The following is a 20,438-nucleotide window of genomic DNA, read 5'->3' on the forward strand; positions in this document are numbered from 1 at the left end:
GACACTCACGGAGTGGAGGCACTCAGGGTGAGTGGAGACACTCACGGAGTGGAGACACTCGGGGAGTGGAGATACTCACGGAGTGGAGACACTCGGGGAGTGGAGATACTCACGGAGTGGATACACTCGGGGAGTGGAGACACGGAGTGGAGGCACTCAGGGAGAGTGGAGACACTCACGGAGTGGAGACACTCGGGGAGTGGAGATACTCACGGAGTGGAGACACTCGGGGAGTGGAGACACGGAGTGGAGGCACTCAGGGAGAGTGGAGACACTCACGGAGTGGAGACACTCGGGGAGTGGAGATACTCACGGAGTGGAGACACTCGGGGAGTGGAGATACTCACGGAGTGGAGACACTCGGGGAGTGGAGATACTCACGGAGTGGAGACACTCGGGGAGTGGAGACACTCACGGAGTGGAGACACTCGGGGAGTGGAGATACTCACGGAGTGGAGACACTCGGGGAGTGGAGACACTCACGGAGTGGAGACACTCACGGAGTGGAGACACTCACGGAGTGGAGACACTCGGGGAGTGGAGATACTCACGGAGTGGAGACACTCGGGGAGTGGAGACACTCACGGAGTGGAGACACTCACGGAGTGGAGACACTCGGGGAGTGGAGATACTCACGGAGTGGAGACACTCGGGGAGTGGAGACACTCACGGAGTGGAGACACTGAATGAGGACACTAAGGACAGTGAGTGGGGACAATGAGGACACTGAGTGGGGACACTGAGTGAGGACATTGAGTGAGGACACTGAGTGAGGACACTGAGTGGGGACACTGAGTGAGGACACTGAGTGAGGACACTAAGGACAGTGAGTGGGGACACTGAGTGAGGACACTGAGTGAGGACACTGAGTGAGGACACCGAATGGGGACACTAAGTAAGGACAGTGAGTGAAGGGTAACTCGTGTAGAGCTCAATAAGACCTTGCTGGTGGTCATGTGAACTTCAAGAGCGCGCACTTAATTCTCTCTCACAGAACTCCAATAAGCTATTAACTTGATTAACAAGCTAGCTATCTACTTGGTGGATTAGTAAGGCTGCCTACCACAGCAACCACCGTGGGAGGGAGGGGAAAGGGAGATGGGAGGGCATGAGATGGGAGAGGAAGACACACTGAGTGGGAGCAAAGATTGTAACATTAACCACACTCGCTGTTGTATTTGTATTCTTCAGGTGAGGTCTTCACCTTAGCTGATACTGTTGTCAACACAACGGTACAACAGCATTCGTAGTTTTATCTCAGTCACTTAAAACAGTCACTGGGGACCTTAGAGAGAGTCGTTAAGTAACTTAGATACAAGCAGAATCACTGGGGACCTTAAAAAGAGTCACTAAGTAACTTATATACAAGCAGAGTCACTGGAGACAAAAAGAGTCACTGAGTAACTTAGATACAAGCAGTCACTGGAGACCTTAAAAAGAGTCACTGAGTAACTTAGATACAAGCAGTCACTAGGGACCTTAGAGAGAGTCACTAAGGACCTTAGATACAAGAGCAGAGTCACTGGCGACCTCAGAGAGAGGCAGTCACTGGGGATCTCAAAAACAAACATTGCAGTTGGGTAATTAGTGTTCGAGCAGCAGTGGTGTAATTAACAGACCGTTGGTAACACCGCCAGCAGCTATTGTAAGAAACAACACTGAGAAACTTGATCAATGTTTATAAGTGTGGTAACACTGTCAGCATACCCACCCTATCCCCCACAACACCCACCCTACCCCCACAACAGCCACCCTACCCTCACAAAACCCACCCTACCATCACAACACCTACCCTACCCCCACAACACCTACTCTACCAACCCTACGCAGTCACTTGGGGAACCTTGCCAGCCTCCCCTGACGTGGGTTGGAATCCTGCTGACTGCGCTCTTTCTCTACATATATCTATGTATTCATATATACAGAAATGCAGAAGCGGTGGAGTTAGAGTGTATACAAGATTGATCCTAAGTGTGTCTATCTCCCCTTCTTTTCCTTCTTCTTTCTTATTGTCTTCTTTGTGTTTCTCAAACATCGCACAAAATTCAATCATTGTGTGCATAAAGTAGAAAATCGCTCCATCAGACGAGAATATATGAAGTTATCTTCCTTCACAACATCTACTTACCCTCCCTCACACAATAAATTTGTGTTAGCCCATTAATCTACAGAAGACGTTAACAGCATATGTTAACGGCATCTGTTAACAGAACACAACGGGATCGTCAAATATATTTGTATCAATTATTGTGTTCATCAATAGAAATCAGCCTATAATTTAGCATTTGCTTAGCAAATACAGACTATTTTTTAATAAAGGCTAATATATGCTATAAATATTTTTAGAATAGAATATATTAGTGTGAGGGTGAAGCACCACCACCACCACTGTGGTGGTGGTGGTGCTCTACTGTGGTGGTGCTCTGCTGTAGTGGTGTGGTGCTCCATTGTGGTGGTGGTGCTCTACTGTGGTGGTGTGGTGCTCCATTGTGGTGGTGGTGCTCTGCTGTGGTGGTGCTCTACTGTGGTGGTGTGGTGCTCCACTGTGGTGGTGGTGCTCTACTGTGGTGGTGTGCTCCATTGTGATGGTGGTGCTCTATAGTGTTCTCTCTTATGCACCTTGTGGGAGTCAAGTGGGAGTGTTACGGTGCTGGTGGGCAGCCAGGTGGGGGTTATGGTGCTGGTTGGGCAGCCAGCTGGGGGTTATGGCGCTGGCTGGCAGCCAGGTGGGGGCTATGGTGCTGGTGGGAGACTTGGCGGCCAGGTGGGAGTGTTATGGTGCTGGTGGGAGGCTTGGCAGCCAGCTGGCAGCCAGGTGGGAGTGTTATAGTGGCTGGTGGGCAGCCAGCTGGCAGCCAGGTGGGAGTGTTATAGTGGCTGGTGGGCAGCCAGCTGGCAGCCAGGTGGGAGTGTTATAGTGGCTGGTGGGCAGCCAGCTGGCAGCCAGGTGGGAGTGTTATAGTGGCTGGTGGGCAGCCAGCTGGCAATAACACACTATTTTATGTGAAGCTTTAATCCCGTGTGAGTCACTCAGAGCAACGACTAGTCGAGGCTCGATCCTCCGTCTGCTAATGACGCGTCAGGGGCGTAGCAGGGCAGAGTAGATGGTAAAAGGGACATCAGGAACCAGAGTAGATAGTAAGGGCTCATCAGGGACAAGAGTATACAGTAAGGAGGCATCAGGGACCAGAGTAGATATTAAGGGGACATTAGGGACAAAGAAGCATTAGGGACGGGAGTAAATGATAAGGAATCATCAGTGACTGTAAAACTCTGATTTATATTGGCATAATTTACTTGGTATTAGTTTTGAAAAGAACTACGTCCTGAGTGTCATATACGTCCTGAGTGTCATATACGTCCTGAGTGTCATATACGTCCTGAGTGTCATATACGTCCTGAGTGTCATATACGTCCTGAGTGTCAGAAACTCTGGGAAGAACACAAGTTGCTGAAGGTATTGTGCTGGATCCTGCGATCCTCTGTATGATGCCTAGTGTGTAGCTACTAGTCTGGTGGGTAGTCTAGTGAGTAGTCTGGTAGGTAGTCTAGTGGGTAGTCTGGTAGGTAGTCTAGTGAGTAGTCTGGTAGGTAGTCTAGTGAGTAGTCTGGTAGGTAGTCTAGTGAGTAGTCTGGTAGGTAGTCTAGTGAGTAGTCTGGTAGGTAGTCTAGTGGGTAGTCTGGTAGGTAGTCTAGTAAGTAGTCTGGTAGGTAGTCTAGTAAGTAGTCTGGTAGGTAGTCTAGTGAGTAGTCTGGTAGGTAGTCTAGTGAGTAGTCTGGTAGGTAGTCTAGTGAGTAGTCTGGTAGGTAGTCTAGTGGGTAGTCTGGAATCGTCAACATTAACCTCGTCTTACATAGGTTAAGTGGTGTGTGCTAGTCGAGTGTCTTCAGTAAGGAATGAGGCACTCATTATAAGTACCTCATTCCAGTTACTTAATGATCACTTAAAGTCTCCCAGTACATGTGTAAAGACTTTCTACATTACCCACACTTATTTTCCCCCTTAAATTCTTCCCCTAACTTCTGGATTTTGCTTATGTTTAATCTAATTTATTATTTAATTTGTGCATGGATCGTAATATAATTTCTGTGGTTTGGGAGCCGTGCGTGTAAGAGGCTGTGTGTGTGTGTGTGTGTGTGTGTGTGTGTGTGTGTGTGTGTGTGTGTGTGTGTGTGTGTGTGTGTGTGTGTGTGTGTGTGTGTGTGTGTGTGTGTGTGTCTAATTAAATCAAGTTTATAAATTACTGAGTGTATGTTACTTGAAGCCGAGTGTATATTACACACACACACACACACATAATTAGGTGAGTACACACACACACACAATTAGGTGAGTACACACACACAATTAGATAAGTACACACACACACACACACACACACACGTACACACAATTAGGTGAATACACACATATACACACAATTAGGTGAGTACACACACGTATACACACACACATAATTAGGTGAGTACACACACACACACACACACACACACACACAATTAGGTGAGTACACAAGCGCACACACACACACATACACACAATTAGGTGAGTACACACGTACACACAATTAGGTGAGTACACACATATACACACAATTAGGTAAGTACACACACACACACACACACACACACACACACACACACACACACACACACACACACACACACACACACACACACACACACACACACACACACACACATAATTAGGTGAGTACACACAAACACTGTTGCAACCCCTGAATGGGTTACAATGATTATTATGTATATATATAATGTATATTATCTTTTCATATAATTTTATATTGCTTATATTTGCGATAATAGCTAAATCGTAAATATATTGATTTATATTCTTATTTGACTTATGTTGTTAGGATGTACATAATATGTGCTCGGTTCAAGTCTTTATTGTCAAACTACTGTAATTATCGCTTGTCGCTCGTTATACTGCCGGCTTCTGAGCTGTGCTGTCCACGGGGCTATCACGTGATCGAGGGGGGGGGGGTGTCCTCACCTCTCGTGAAGTATTCAGTCTGCTCTAGACTCGCTTGGTGGTTGGACAGATTGTCTGTCTCATTATTCTTGTTAGTTCTGTAGAACTCTGTTCACAGAACTTTGTATAGACTTAGTGATTTTCGACGTTGTACTGAGGTTGTGTGTCACATAGACACTCTGAGTATCTCAGGTCCTGACTTAACTTGTACTGGTTGCTGTGTATTGTCACAGTCAGGGTTTTTCCTATGCTGAACTTAGATTCAGTAGTATGGGAGTTTTGTAACTTTTGTGGAGGATCTGCTGATGGTCCCTACTTAGTGTCGTTATATTATCTCCTTGATCCTGATTGTGTCGCAGTCGCTTGTTATATGGCTATTGGGCTTAGCATTCTTTTCATTGTTCAAGCAGACTGTTCTGGTTGCCAGTCAGTCAAGAAGTTATTTTATTTGAGGACTTTGTCAGTCACTTGTTTAAGTCTAGTAGAGTCGTGAGACATAGCGAACTACTTAGAGCACTTACACACATACACACTTACTTGTACATATTTGTAATATCTTATTAAATGTTAATGTACCAGACGGTACGTAAGAATTATAAATGTGATATGTGCTTTCAGCACAATAATATTGAACTCGAGAGATTGATATTATTTTCATTACTGTGATTGATTTAATTTACTTTGATAATATACCTCTAGACTTAATAAATTTATTAAATTTTAATTTCTCTAGTTAGTAGCCTACCAGTTGTAATCCTGAAGCACTATTGAATCTTAATGAATTCTAATGGATAATTGGACAAGGATACTGACTACTTGTTACGAAAACCCAGTAACAGGCTGGATGCTAGAAGGGCAATCCTTTCTAGTATTCACTGGAGATCTCTAAGCTTTTAGAATCGCGTTTTTTGTAACAAACACACACACACACACACAATTAGGTGAGTACACACACACACACACACACATACACACACACACACACACACACACACATACACACACACACACACACACACACATACATTAAATCGGATGAGGATCAGGCAGGACTACAAAGAGACCTGGACAGACTGGACACGTGGTCCAGAAACTGACTTCTCGAATTCAACCCTGCCAAATGCAAAGTCATGAAGATTAGGGAAGGGAAGGGCAAAGAAGACCGCAGACAGAGTATAGGCTAGGTGGACAAAGACTGCAAACCTCACTCAGGGAGAAAGATCTTGGGGTGACCATAACACTGAGCACGTCTCCGGAGACACACATCAACCAGATAACTGTTGCAGCATATGGGCGCCTGGCAAACCAGAGAATAGCGTTCCGATACCTTGATAAGGAATCGTTCAAGACTGAGGTTGAGGGAAATCGGACTGACGACACTGGAGAACAGAAGGGTGAGGGCAGACATGATAACGACTTACAAGATATTGCGTGGAATAGATAAGGTGGACAAAGACTGGATGTTCCAGAGAGGGGACACAGAAACAAGGGGTCACAACTGGAAGCTGAAGACTCAGACGAGTCACAGGGATGTTAGGAAGTACTTCTTCAGTCACAGAGTCGTCAGGAAGTGGAATAGCCTAGCAAGTGATGTAGTGGAGGCAGGAACCATACATAGCTTTAAGACAAGGTATGACAAAGCTCAGGAAGCAGAGAGAAAGAGAGGACCTAGTAGCGATCAGTGAAGAGGCGGGGCCCTGAACTGAGTCTCGACCCCTGCAACCACAATTAGGTGAGTACACACACATACATACACACACACACACATACACACACACACACACACACACACACACACACACACACACACACACACACACACACACACACACACACACACACAGTGGGCACCTGTGACCAGCGGGGTCCCACAGGGGTCAGTCCTAGGACCAGTGCTGTTTCTGGTATTTGTGAACGACATGACGGAAGGAATAGACTCTGAGGTGTCCCTGTTTGCAGATGACGTGAAGTTGATGAGAAGAATTCACTTGATCGAAGACCAGGCAGAACTACAAAGGGATCTGGACAGGCTGCAGACCTGGTCCAGCAATTGGCTCCTGGAGTTCAATCTCACCAAGTGCAAAGTCATGAAGATTGGGGAAGGGCAAAGAACACCGCAGACGGAGTACAGTCTAGGGGGCCAGAGACTATAAACCTCACTCAAGGAAAAAGATCTTGGGGTGAGTATAACACCAGGCACATCTCCTGAAGCGCACATCAACCAAATAACTGCTGCAGCATATGGGCGCCTAGCAAACCTCAGAACAGCATTCCGACATCTTAATAAGGAATCATTCAGGACCCTGTACACCGTGTACGTTAGGCCCATATTGGAGTATGCGTCACCAGTTTGGAACCCACACCTAGCCAAGCACGTAAAGAAACTAGAGAAAGTGCAAAGGTTTGCAACAAGACTAGTCCCAGAGCTAAGAGGTATGTCCTACGAGGAGAGGTTAAGGGAAATCAACCTGACGACACTGGGGGACAGGAGAGATAGGGGGGACATGATAACGACATACAAAATACTGAGAGGAATTGACAAGGTGGACAAAGACAGGATGTTCCAGAGATTGGACACAGTAACAAGGGGACACAGTTGGAAGTTGAAGACACAGATGAATCACAGGGATGTTAGGAAGTATTTCTTCAGCCACAGAGTAGTCAGTAAGTGGAATAGTTTGGGAAGCGATGTAGTGGAGGCAGGATCCATACATAGCTTTAAGCAGAGGTATGATAAAGCTCACGGCTCAGGGAGAGTGACCTAGTAGCGATCAGTGAAGAGGCGGGGCCAGGAGCTCGGACTCGACCCCCGCAACCTCAACTAGATGAGTACAACTAGGTGAGTACACACACACACACACACACACACACACACACACACACACACACACATACACATACACACACACACACACACATACACACACACACACACACACACACACACACACACACACACACACACACACACACACACAGTATAAAAACATTATTTACTTTATGAAAAAGAATGTGTGCTGCAGTGCTGTTTTATGATGAATAATTCTGTGACAGCAGCAGTAGTGGCAGTAGTGGCAGTAGTGGCAGTAGTGGCAGTAGTGGCAGCAGTGGCAGTAGTGGCAGTAGTGGCAGTAGTGGCAGTAGTGGCAGTAGTGGCAGTAGTGGCAGTAGTGGCAGTAGTGGCAGTAGTGGCAGTAGTGGCAGTAGTGGCAGTAGTGGCAGTAGTGGCAGTAGTGGCAGTAGTGGCAGTAGTGGCAGTAGTGGCAGTAGTGGCAGTAGTGGCAGTAGTGGCAGTAGTGGCAGTAGTGGCAGCAGTGGCAGTAGTGGCAGTAGTGGCAGTAGTGGCAGCAGTGGCAGTAGTGGCAGTAGTGGCAGTAGTGGCAGTAGTGGCAGTAGTGGCAGTAGTGGCAGTAGTGGCAGTAGTGGCAGCAGTGGCAGTAGTGGCAGTAGTGGCAGTAGTGGCAGTAGTGGCAGCAGTGGCAGTAGTGGCAGTAGTGGCAGTAGTGGCAGTAGTGGCAGTAGTGGCAGTAGTGGCAGCAGTGGCAGGAGTGGCAGGAGTGGCAGTAGTGGCAGTAGTGGCAGTTGTGGCAGTAGTGGCAGCAGTGGCAGTAGTGGCAGTAGTGGCAGTAGTGGCAGTAGTGGCAGCAGTGGCAGTAGTGGCAGTAGTGGCAGTAGTGGCAGTAGTGGCAGCAGTGGCAGTAGTGGCAGTAGTGACAGTAGTGGCAGTAGTGGCAGTAGTGGCAGTAGTGGCAGCAGTGGCAGCTGTGGCAGGAGTGGCAGTAGTGGCAGTTGTGGCAGTAGTGGCAGTAGTGGCAGTAGTGGCAGCAGTGGCAGTAGTGGCAGTAGTGGCAGTAGTGGCAGCAGTGGCAGTAGTGGCAGTAGTGGCAGTAGTGGCAGTAGTGGCAGTAGTGGCAGTAGTGGCAGTAGTGGCAGTAGTGGCAGGAGTGGCAGTAGTGGCAGTAGTGGCAGTTGTGGCAGTAGTGGCAGTAGTGGCAGTAGTGGCAGCAGTGGCAGCAGTGGCAGTAGTGGCAGTAGTGGCAGTAGTGGCAGCAGTGGCAGTAGTGGCAGTAGTGGCACTAGTGGCTGCGGTGGCAGTAGTGGCAGAAGTGGCAGTAGTGGCAGTAGTGGCAGCAGTGGCAGTAGTTGCAGTAGTGGCAGCAGTGGCAGCAGTGACAGCAGCAGCAGCAGCAGCACCACCACCACCACCACCACCACCAGCATCAGCAGCAGCAGCAGCACCACCACCACCACCACCACCACCACCACCACCACCACCACCACCACCACCACCACCACCACCACCAGCATCAGCAGCAGCAGCACCACCACCACCACCACCATCAGCATCAGTAGCAGCATCAGCAGCATCATCATCAACAGCATCATCAGCAGCATCGTCAGCAGGAGCATCAGTAGCAGCAACAGGAACAGCAGCAGTAGTAGCAGCATCGGCAGTAGCAGCACCAGCATAGTACAATCAGTATCATTATCAGAAGCAGCATCAGTAGCATCATCATCATTAGCAGCAGCAGCATCATCATCAACAGCAGCATCAGTAGCAGCATCATCATCATCATTAGCAGCAGCAGCATCATCATCAACAGCAGCATCAGTAGCAGCATCAACAACAACAGCAGCGAGGGTTGGGCGTGTCACAATCATCATGTTAAGAATATAAAGGCGAGAGTTTGGTTACTCTCAGTATGAAGACGAACATTGGCGAGCATGGCAAAGCTGAGGCAGTCATGCCACAGTGTCAGGCTCCACACTACAATGTCAGGAGCCACACTACACTGTCAAGCGCCACACCATAGTGCCAGTCACCACACTACTGTGTCAGGCGCCACATTACTGTGTCAGGCGCCACACAACAGTGTCAGGCGCCACACAAAAGCGTCAGGCGCACACTACAGTGTCAGGCGCCACATCAAACAAGCTAGCTTCTAGTTAGTCACTCACTGCGCCTGCCTATCCAATCACTGTGTCTATCCAGTCACTGTCTGTCTATCCAGTCACTGTTTATCCAGTCACTGTGTTTATCCAGCCACTGTTTATCCAGTCACTGTCTGTCTATCCAGTCACTGTATGTTTATTCAGTCACTGTATGCTAATCAAATCACTGTCTGTCTATCCAGTCGTCACTGTCTGTTTATCCAATATATTTATATTCGACATTGGTTGTCTGAGTGTTGTTGCTAGGACTAACGCTGTTCTGAGCATTACTGGCAAGGCTGACGCATTGTGAGTGTTGTCGGTAGTTCTGACTCTGGAATCAGTGTTGTTGGTAGTACTATCGCAGATCTGAGTGGTGGTGTGAGTACTAACACTGGTTTGAGTGCTGACGCTGATCTGAGTGTTGCTGGTAATACTATTACTGATCTGAGTGTTGCTGGTAACACTATTACTGATCTGAGTGTTGCTGGTAACACTATTACTGATCTGAGTGTTGCTGGTAACACTATTACTGATCTGAGTGTTGCTGGCAGTGCTGACATTGACCCCATACTACATATTTCACAGTTGGCTGCTGCTGGTATTAACTTCGCCTATCACTGTCAAAACTTACAAATTTGTCTAATTTAACACGAGTCTCGTTCATAAAAATATAAAATATTTTCATAGGGAGAAATTACATTAATCTGTGTATTTTTAAAGCTCATTTTAAAAGTAGTTTTGCAACTAACTAATTCTTATTGTTTACCTTGGTAGGTAGGTGCCACTGAGTGATCCCTTAAGAGTACACAGGCAAGACTTCTCCTGTGAAGGTAAGACAAAACTCCACTGATGACAATTGTTTTGTTTACTGGAGCACAAATGTGCTGCTAACTGACTGCTGACAAGGTGTCATGATAAATGTAAGTGTTTAAAGGTTGTTCTGAGTGTTTTAAGATGTTTCTGAATGTTTTAAGGTTGTTCTTATTGTTCTCTCCTTCCTTCGACAACAAACATTGTAGACACAATGGTTCATGTCCACAGTTTTCTCTCCTCCCTCGACAAACACTGTTGACAAACTATTTTTATTGAATATGTTTTGTTTTCACTCTTGAGTCTCTGAGTAGAAATGATAACAAGTGAAGGAATACTAGGAATCTTCTTATTGATTTTTATCTACCATCTCTACCTTCTTGAAACAACTGTTTACATACTCTTTACAACTTCCTTCTAAGAAAACCTGTCCTTACAAACTATTTAAAGTGTGCAGTGGCTCGCTCTGGTTAATGAAAACAACTTCGCTCGTTCACTGTCACTATGTGTTTTATGTATTTACTCGACAGCTGTTTACCAAGGGGCTGTTTATCAAGGGGCTGTTTACCAGGCAGCTGTTTACCAGGTAGCTATTTACCAGGCAGCTGTTTACCAGGTAGCTATTTACCAGGTAGCTATTTACCAAGTGGTGTTTTGGTCCTTGGACCCTGGTCCCTGAATCCTGGTCCTTGGACCCTGGTCCCTGAACCCTGGTCCCTGAACCCTGGTCCCTGGACCCTGGACCCTGAACCCTAGTCTCTGGTCTCTAGACCCAGCTCTCACTTTTTCCTTACGATCAGTCTGAAATTATAAATGTTTGGAGTATTAACGTGAAGGTTGTGTAACTTAACGTACATAGTCAAATGATCAAGACTAAAGTCTGACAACCTAGAGAGTACTGAGAATGAACCTTCCTTATACCGTGTTCTCTCAATACTTCACAAGTCACGTTACTTCCACTACCATTCCTTTTACCTCTTATGTGTTCTTAGCATTTAATGACCTTGATTAAATAATTAACTGGTGAAGTGAGGCTAACTTCTTGGCTATATACTCCTAGAGGTGTACGTCACTCAGTTTATATATACACAGAGGTGTATCTCTTAGTGTATATACACCGAGAGATGTATGTCTCTAAGTGTATATACATAGAGAATTTACTTTAATACTTATTTTAAGTATTAAAATATGCTTGACTGGTACTGAGAAGGTAACATGCAGCCTTAACGATCATCTGTGTGGTCGATAAACTCAATTAACCTACCAACCAACTTTATGATGAGCCAGGAATACTTCATCAACTAAGGATTAGTTAAATTTACAAGTCAGTAATTGCTTGTAATCTAAGTCCCTAAGCTGAGTGTGTACATGTTCCTCTCTCTTGATGTATGAACCTATGTACGATAACATTCCAGCACACCTCAAAGTTTTTGCCATTTACTATCACTTATGGACTAGATTCTCATAATTACTGCCACTTACATACTAGACTCTTACATATTTACCACCATGAGTTTTTTTTTGTGGAGAGTGAGGCTCTGTTAAGCTGCGTAAGCCTTACATGGGTCAGTGGGCAGCTGAGGGTGAAGGGGTGTATAATGGGGATATTTGTGATGGGGGTGTATGGGAGGGAAGGTGAAGGGGTGTATAATGGGGATATTTGTGGTGGGGGTGTATGGGAGGGAAGGTGAAGGGGTGTATAATGGGGATATTTGTGGTGGGGGTGTATGGGAGGGAAGGTGAAGGGGTGTATAATGGGGATATTTGTGGTGGGGGTGTATGGGAGGGAAGGTGAAGGGGTGTATAATGGGGATATTTGTGGTGGGGGTGTATGGGAGGGAGGGTGAGGAGAAAGTTTTACTATCCTTTAAACCATCTAACATTCTTCAACCCTTCATCACCATTGCCCAACCCTCTCCACTACTACCCAGCTCTCCTCCTGCAATACTCCCAACCCTCTCCACTACTACCCAGCTCTCCTCCTGCAATACTCCCAACCCTCTCCACTACTACCCAGCTCTCCTCCTGCAATACTCCCAACCCTCTCCACTACTACCCAGCTCTCCTCCTGCAATACTCCCAACCCTCTCCACTACTACCCAGCTCTCCTCCTGCAATACTCCCAACCCTCTCCACTACTACCCAGCTCTCCTCCTGCAATACTCCCAACCCTCTCCACTACTACCCAGCTCTCCTCCTGCAATACTCCCAACCCTCTCCACTACTACCCAGCTCTCCTCCTGCAATACTCCCAACCCTCTCCACTACTACCCAGCTCTCCTCCTGCAATACTCCCAACCCTCTCCACTACTACCCAGCTCTCCTCCTGCAATACTCCCAACCCTCTCCACTTCTACCCAGCTCTCCTCCTGCAATACTCCCAACCCTCTCCACTACTACCCAGCTCTCCTCCTGCAATACTCCCAACCCTCTCCACTACTACCCAGCTCTCCTCCTGCAATACTCCCAACCCTCTCCACTACTACCCAGCTCTCCTCCTGCAATACTCCCAACCCTCTCCACTACTACCCAGCTCTCCTCCTGCAATACTCCCAACCCTCTCCACTACTACCCAGCTCTCCTCCTGCAATACTCCCAACCCTCTCCACTACTACCCAGCTCTCCTCCTGCAATACTCCCAACCCTCTCCACTACTACCCAGCTCTCCTCCTGCAATACTCCCAACCCTCTCCACTACTACCCAGCTCTCCTCCTGCAATACTCCCAACCCTCTCCACTACTACCCAGCTCTCCTCCTGCAATACTCCCAACCCTCTCCACTACTACCCAGCTCTCCTCCTGCAATACTCCCAACCCTCTCCACTACTACCCAGCTCTCCTCCTGCAATACTCCCAACCCTCTCCACTACTACCCAGCTCTCCTCCTGCAATACTCCCAACCCTCTCCACTACTACCCAGCTCTCCTCCTGCAATACTCCCAACCCTCTCCACTACTACCCAGCTCTCCTCCTGCAATACTCCCAACCCTCTCCACTACTACCCAGCTCTCCTCCTGCAATACTCCCAACCCTCTCCACTACTACCCAGCTCTCCTCCTGCAATACTCCCAACCCTCTCCACTACTACCCAGCTCTCCTCCTGCAATACTCCCAACCCTCTCCACTACTACCCAGCTCTCCTCCTGCAATACTCCCAACCCTCTCCACTACTACCCAGCTCTCCTCCTGCAATACTCCCAACCCTCTCCACTACTACCCAGCTCTCCTCCTGCAATACTCCCAACCCTCTCCACTACTACCCAGCTCTCCTCCTGCAATACTCCCAACCCTCTCCACTACTACCCAGCTCTCCTCCTGCAATACTCCCAACCCTCTCCACTACTACCCAGCTCTCCTCCTGCAATACTCCCAACCCTCTCCACTACTACCCAGCTCTCCTCCTGCAATACTCCCAACCCTCTCCACTACTACCCAGCTCTCCTCCTGCAATACTCCCAACCCTCTCCACTACTACCCAGCTCTCCTCCTGCAATACTCCCAACCCTCTCCACTACTACCCAGCTCTCCTCCTGCAATACTCCCAACCCTCTCCACTACTACCCAGCTCTCCTCCTGCAATACTCCCAACCCTCTCCACTACTACCCAGCTCTCCTCCTGCAATACTCCCAACCCTCTCCACTACTACCCAGCTCTCCTCCTGCAATACTCCCAACCCTCTCCACTACTACCCAGCTCTCCTCCTGCAATACTCCCAACCCTCTCCACTACTACCCAGCTCTCCTCCTGCAATACTCCCAACCCTCTCCACTACTACTCAGCTCTCCTCCTGCAATACTCCCAACCCTCTCCATTACTACCCAGCTCTCCTCCTGCAATACTCCCAACCCTCTCCATTACTACCCAGCTCTCCTCCTGCAATACTCACAAACCTCATCATTACTCTCTAGCTCTCCCCCAACCCTTCTCACTGCTCTCCAACCCTCCACCACCACTCCTCGACAATCCCTTACCTCCCTCACACCACTTCCACCATTCCCAACTTTTGTCACCCCACCACCACACCCACACCTCCACCCACACTTCTACACCCACAATACTGCCGCTCCAAGACTTTAAGTGCCGCTATGTGTCTGCATAAAGTGTGCGATATACGAGTATCGTTAAGTGAGTTGCCTGTTGTATTGTATAGTATATATATATATATATATATATATATATATATATATATATATATATATATATATATATATATATATATATATATATATATATATATATATATGTCGTGCCGAATATGTAAAACTGGTCAATTAGCAAGAACTCATTTAAAATTAAGTCCTTTCTAAAATTTTATCTTATACGTTTAAAGATATATTTTTTTCATTAATGTTAATGCAAAAATTATTAATTTTAGACCAAAAGAAATTTAGAAAACTTACCTAACCTTATTATAACAAGATCAATTTATTTTAGCCTAACCCAACTAAATATATTTTAGATTTGTTTACAATAATTTAATACTAAACAAACACAGTGAAATATTTTTTTTTTCGTTAGGTTCAGAATGATTTTGGCGAAATTATTGCATACACAAATTTTCGCTTGTCCTATATGGCAAGATGAGCGTTGCTATTTAAGCCAAGATCGCAAGTTCTGCCTATTCGGCACGACATATATATATATATATATATATATATATATATATATATATATATATATATATATATATATATATATATATATATATATATATATATATATATATATATCACAACAGCCATAACTTTAGTATACATATTGTAGATATGTGTGACTGCACTAACATAATGTTGATGTTAACATTATCAAGACGCTTGAGGGAAGCAGTGTTCCCATGCAGGAACATCAAGATGGGTAGAGTTGTAGTGCAACAACGACTCTCCTCAACCACAAGAAACACGTCTCCTGTCTGCAAGGAAAGTCTCCAGGCATTAAGGAAGATCTGGCTTTAAGGAAGATCTCCTAGCTTTAAGAAATGACTCCTGTCTTTAAGGAAGGACTCCTGGCTTTGAGGAAGATCTCCTTACTTTAATTAAGGAAGGTCTCCTGGCCTTAAGAAATGTCTCATGTCTCCTGGCTTTGAGGAAGATCTCCTTACTTTAATTAAGGAAGGTCTCCTGGCCTTAAGAAATGTCTCCTGTCTCCTGGCTTTGAGGAAGATCTCCTGACTTTAATTAAGGAAGGTCACCTGGCTTTAAGAAAGGTCTCCTGTCTTTAAAGAAGATCGCCTGGCTTTAAGGAAGGTCTCATTTGTTGTAGATCAATTATTTAAAAGCTCAGCGCTGCTGAGGGACTCACGTAAGTGAAAGAAGACGCTACACTGATTACCTCGTTGAATGTTTCCCTGAGAAAGGTGTATACTTACAACAAGTAAACACACACGCACACACACACGCACACAGAGCAGTCATAGAGCCAGAAATGAATATGCACAGGTAAAAAGGGAGGTCCAATGACAATATGAAAACGACATAGCAGCGAAAGGCAAATCTGACCTGAAGCTGTTATGCAGCCACATCAGGAAGAAAACAACAGTCAAGGACCAGGTAATCAGGCTAAGGAAGGAAGGAGGAGAGACAACAAGAAACGACCACGAAGTATGTGAGGAACTCAACATGAGATTCAAAGAAGTGTTCACAGAGAAGACAGAAGGGGCTCCAGAAAGAGTGGTGAGGTACACCACCAAGTGTTGGACACAATGCACACAACCGAGGAAGAAGTGAAGAGGCTTCTGAGTGAGCTAGATACCTCAAAGGCGATGGGACCGGATAACATCTCTCCATGGGTCCTGAGAGAGGGAGCAGAGGTGCTATGTGTACCCCTAACAACAATATTCAACACATCTATCGAAACAAGAAGATTACCTGAGGTATGGAAGACAGCAAATGTAGTCCCAATTTTTTAAAAAAATAGATAGATATGAAGCACTAAACTACAGACCAGTATCACTGACATGTATAGTATGCAAAGTCATGGAGAAGATTGTCAGGAAAAGAGTGGTGGAACATCTAGAAAGGAATGATCTCATCAACAGCAGCCAATATGGTTTCATTGACGGGAAATCCTGTGTCACAAACCTACTGGAGTTTCATGACAGGGTGACAGCAGTAAGACAAGAGAGAGAGAGAGGGGTGGGTAGATTGCATTTTCTTGGACTGTAAGAAGGCGTTGACACAGTTCCACACAAGGGATTAGTGCAAAAACTGGAGGACCAGGCAGGGATAACAGGGAGGGCACTACAAAGGATCAGGGAATACTTGTCAGGAAGATAGCAGCGAGTCATGGTACGTGGCGAGGTGTCAGAGTGGGCACCTGTGACGAGTGGGGTCCCACAGAGGTCAGTCCTAGGACCAGTGCTGTTTCTGGTATTTGTGAACGACATGACGGAAGGAATAGACTCTGAGGTGTCCCTGTTTGCAGATGATGTGAAGTTGATGAGAAGAATTCAGTCGGACGAAGACCAGGCGGAACTACAAAGGGATCTGGACAGGCTGCAGACCTGGTCTAGCAATTGGCTCCTGGAGTTCAACCCCACCAAGTGCAAAGTCATGAAGATTGGGGAAGGGCAAAGAAGACCGCAGACGGAGTACAGTCTAGGGGGGCCAGAGACTACAAACTTCACTCAGGGAAAAAGATCTTGGGGTGAGTATAACACCAGGTACATCTCCTGAAGCGCACATCAACCAAATAACTGCTACAGCATATGGGCGCCTAGCAAACCTCAGAACAGCATTCCGACATCTTAATAAGGAATCGTTCAGGACCCTGTACACCGTGTACGTTAGGCTCATATTGGAGTATGCGGCACCAGTTTGGAACCCACACCTAGCCAAGCACGTAAAGAAACTAGAAAAAGTGCAAAGGTTTGCGACAAGACTAGTCCCAGAGTTAAGGGGTATGTCCTACGAGGAGAGGTTAAGGGAAATCGACCTGACGACACTGGAGGACAGGAGAGGTAGGGGGGACATGATAACGACATATAAAATACTGAGAGGAATTGATAATGTTGACAAAGACAGGATGTTCCAGAGATGGGATGCAGCAACAAGGGGACACAGTTGGAAGTTGAAGACACAGATGAATCACAGGGATGTTAGGAAGTATTTCTTCAGTCACAGAGTAGTCTGGAAGTGGAATACTTTGGGAAGCGATGTAGTGCAGGCAGGATCCATATATAGCTTTAAGCAGAGGTATGATAAAGCTCATGGTCCAAGGAGAGTGACCCAGTAGCGACCAGTGAAGAGGCGGGGCCAGGAGCTATGAATCGACCCCTGCAACCACAAATAGGTGAGTACACACAGGTTGGAAGGACAGAAAGAGAGGTTGGAAGACATTGAAGGAACTAGTACATGTGCAAGGACCTTACCAGATACCTGTGGGGGCCAGGAGCAGGTGAACAGGAAGGATAAACCAAGAAGCATAGGGGCCATAACTAGGGAAGGGACTGAAGGAAGGAACACTCCACGGGAAGGAACTAAAACACATCAGAGGATGCAATGGGAGTCACAGTGGGAGGTGGAAAGGGAGAGATCCGTGTTTGTCTATGGGCTAGACGAAGCTAAAGGGGAAACTTATGATGAAAGAAAGCAGGAGGAGAAAAAAGCGATTGAAGATATCATGAAGGTGATAGGCGAGGGGGACATGACCCAGGTGGCAAATTTTCGGAGAATTGGGTGGTTCACAAAGAAAAGGAATCGGCCACTCAAAGTAATTTTCAAGGCAGAATCAACCCGAACCATGATCCTGCAAGAGAAAGCACGGCTGAGAGGCAAGCAGGAGTTCCAGAGTGTGTACCTCGATCGAGACAGAACACAGGACGAAAGGAAAACAATGAAAGAGAGAGTTCAAAAACGAAAGGAGAAATGGGAGGAAGTGAAAAAGGAGAGCAGAATAACCCAGGATCAAATGGAAGGACAAGCGCACCCCCCAGAAACACCTCCAGAAGGACTCCAGCCACGACACCCCCAAGGCAACTGAACAATCCAAACCAACCATCACACACCGATCCCTCTGTTTCCACCCCCCGCACCACAGTTACAGTATTAGAACAGAAGTTGAAGGTTTGGTACACAAATGCAGATGGATTAACGAATAAACATGAGGAATGGCAAGAAAGAATCAATGAGAAGTCCCCAGACATCATAGCAGTTACAGAAACAAAACTCATGGAGACAATAACAGATGCAATCTTCCCACCAGGATACCAGATCAAGAGGAAAGATAGAAGGGGCAGGGGGGGAGGTGGGGTTGCTCTGCTCGTAAAAAACAGATGGAAAATCGAGAAAATGGAAGGAATAGATGAGACGGGAGAAAGAGACTACATAGCAGGTAAACTTCAGTCTGAAGAACACAAAGTGGTCATTGCAGTGATGTATAATCCACCACAGAACTGCAGGAGGCCAAGAGAGGAATATGAAGAGAGCAACAGAGCAATGGTGGACACACTTGCTGAGGTGGCAAGAAGAGCTCACTCCAGCAGAGCAAAGTTGCTGGTTATGGGGGATTTCAACCACAGGGAGATTGACTGGGAAAACCTGGAGCCACATGGGGGTCCCGAAACATGGAGAGCCAGGATGTTGGACGTGGTGCTGGAAAACCTCATGCACCAACATGTTAAGGACACTACCAGAGTGAGAGGGGAGGATGAACCAGCAAGATTGGACCTTGTGTTCACCCTGGGCAGCTCAGACATTGAGGACATCAAGTATGAGAGTCCCCTAGTCCCGTGGTTCTGTGCTTTGAATACATAGTAGAGCTGCAAGTGGAGAGAATAACAGGAGTAGAATGGGAAAAGCCTGACTATAAAAGAGGGGACTACATAGGGTTGAAGAACTTCCTGCGGGAGGTCCAGTGGGACAGAGAACTGGCAGGAAAGCCAGTAAATGAAATGATGGAATATGTAGCAACAAAATGCAAGGAGGCAGTGGAAAGGTTCATTCCCAAGGGCAACTGTAACAACGGGAAGACCAGAACGAGCCCCTGGTTTACCCGACGGTATAAGGAGGCAAAAACAAAGTGCAATAGAGAATGGAAAAAGTACAGAAGGCAGAGAACACACGAAAATAGGGAGATCAGTAGCAGAGCCAGGAATGAGTACGCACAGGTAAGGAGGGAGGCCCAGCGACAGTATGAAAATGACATAGCATCGAGAATCAAGACTGACCCGAAACTGTTGTATAGCCACATCAGGAGGAAGACAACAGTCAAAGACCAGGTGATCAGATTAAGGACAGAAGGTGGAGAACTCACAAGAAATGATCAGGAGGTATGTGAAGAGCTGAAGAGGAGATTTAAGGAAGTTTTTACAGTAGAGAGAGGAAGGGCTGTGGGAAGACAGCACAGAAGGGAACATCAAGAGGGAATATACCAACAAGTGTTGGATGACATACGAACAACTGAGGAAGAGGTGAAGAAGCTCTTAAGTGACCTTGACACCTCAAAGGCGATGGGACCGGACAACATCTCCCCATGGGTCCTTAGAGAAGGAGCAGAGATGCTGTGTGTGCCTCTAACCACAATCTTCAACACATCCCTTGAAACTGGGCAACTACCTGAGAAATGGAAGACAGCTAATGTAGTCCCCATATTTAAGAAAGGAAACAGAAACGAGGCACTAAACTACAGACCTGTGTCTCTGACATGTATTGTGTGCAAAGTCATGGAGACGATTATCAGGAGGAGAGTGGTCGAACACCT

General features: G+C 46.6%; 1 protein-coding gene across 3 annotated transcripts in view; it reads left to right on the plus strand.

Annotated features, from left to right (window-relative positions):
- Positions 1 to 20,438, plus strand: part of ktub (Tub domain-containing protein ktub) — a 435,417-nt gene that overhangs the window by 171,805 nt on the left and 243,174 nt on the right. Inside the window, exon 1 of one of the 3 annotated variants that reach the window (XM_070090956.1) lies at positions 10,740 to 10,761. The exons of the other annotated variants lie outside the window; for them this stretch is intronic. The gene's annotated coding sequence lies outside the window, so the exon portion shown is untranslated. Of the gene's footprint in view, positions 1 to 10,739; positions 10,762 to 20,438 lie in introns of those variants that run through there. 3 annotated transcript variants of the gene reach the window in all.

The sequence above is a fragment of the Cherax quadricarinatus genome, chromosome 33 (genome assembly GCF_038502225.1).
Source record: "Cherax quadricarinatus isolate ZL_2023a chromosome 33, ASM3850222v1, whole genome shotgun sequence".
Lineage (NCBI taxonomy): Eukaryota > Metazoa > Arthropoda > Malacostraca > Decapoda > Parastacidae > Cherax > Cherax quadricarinatus.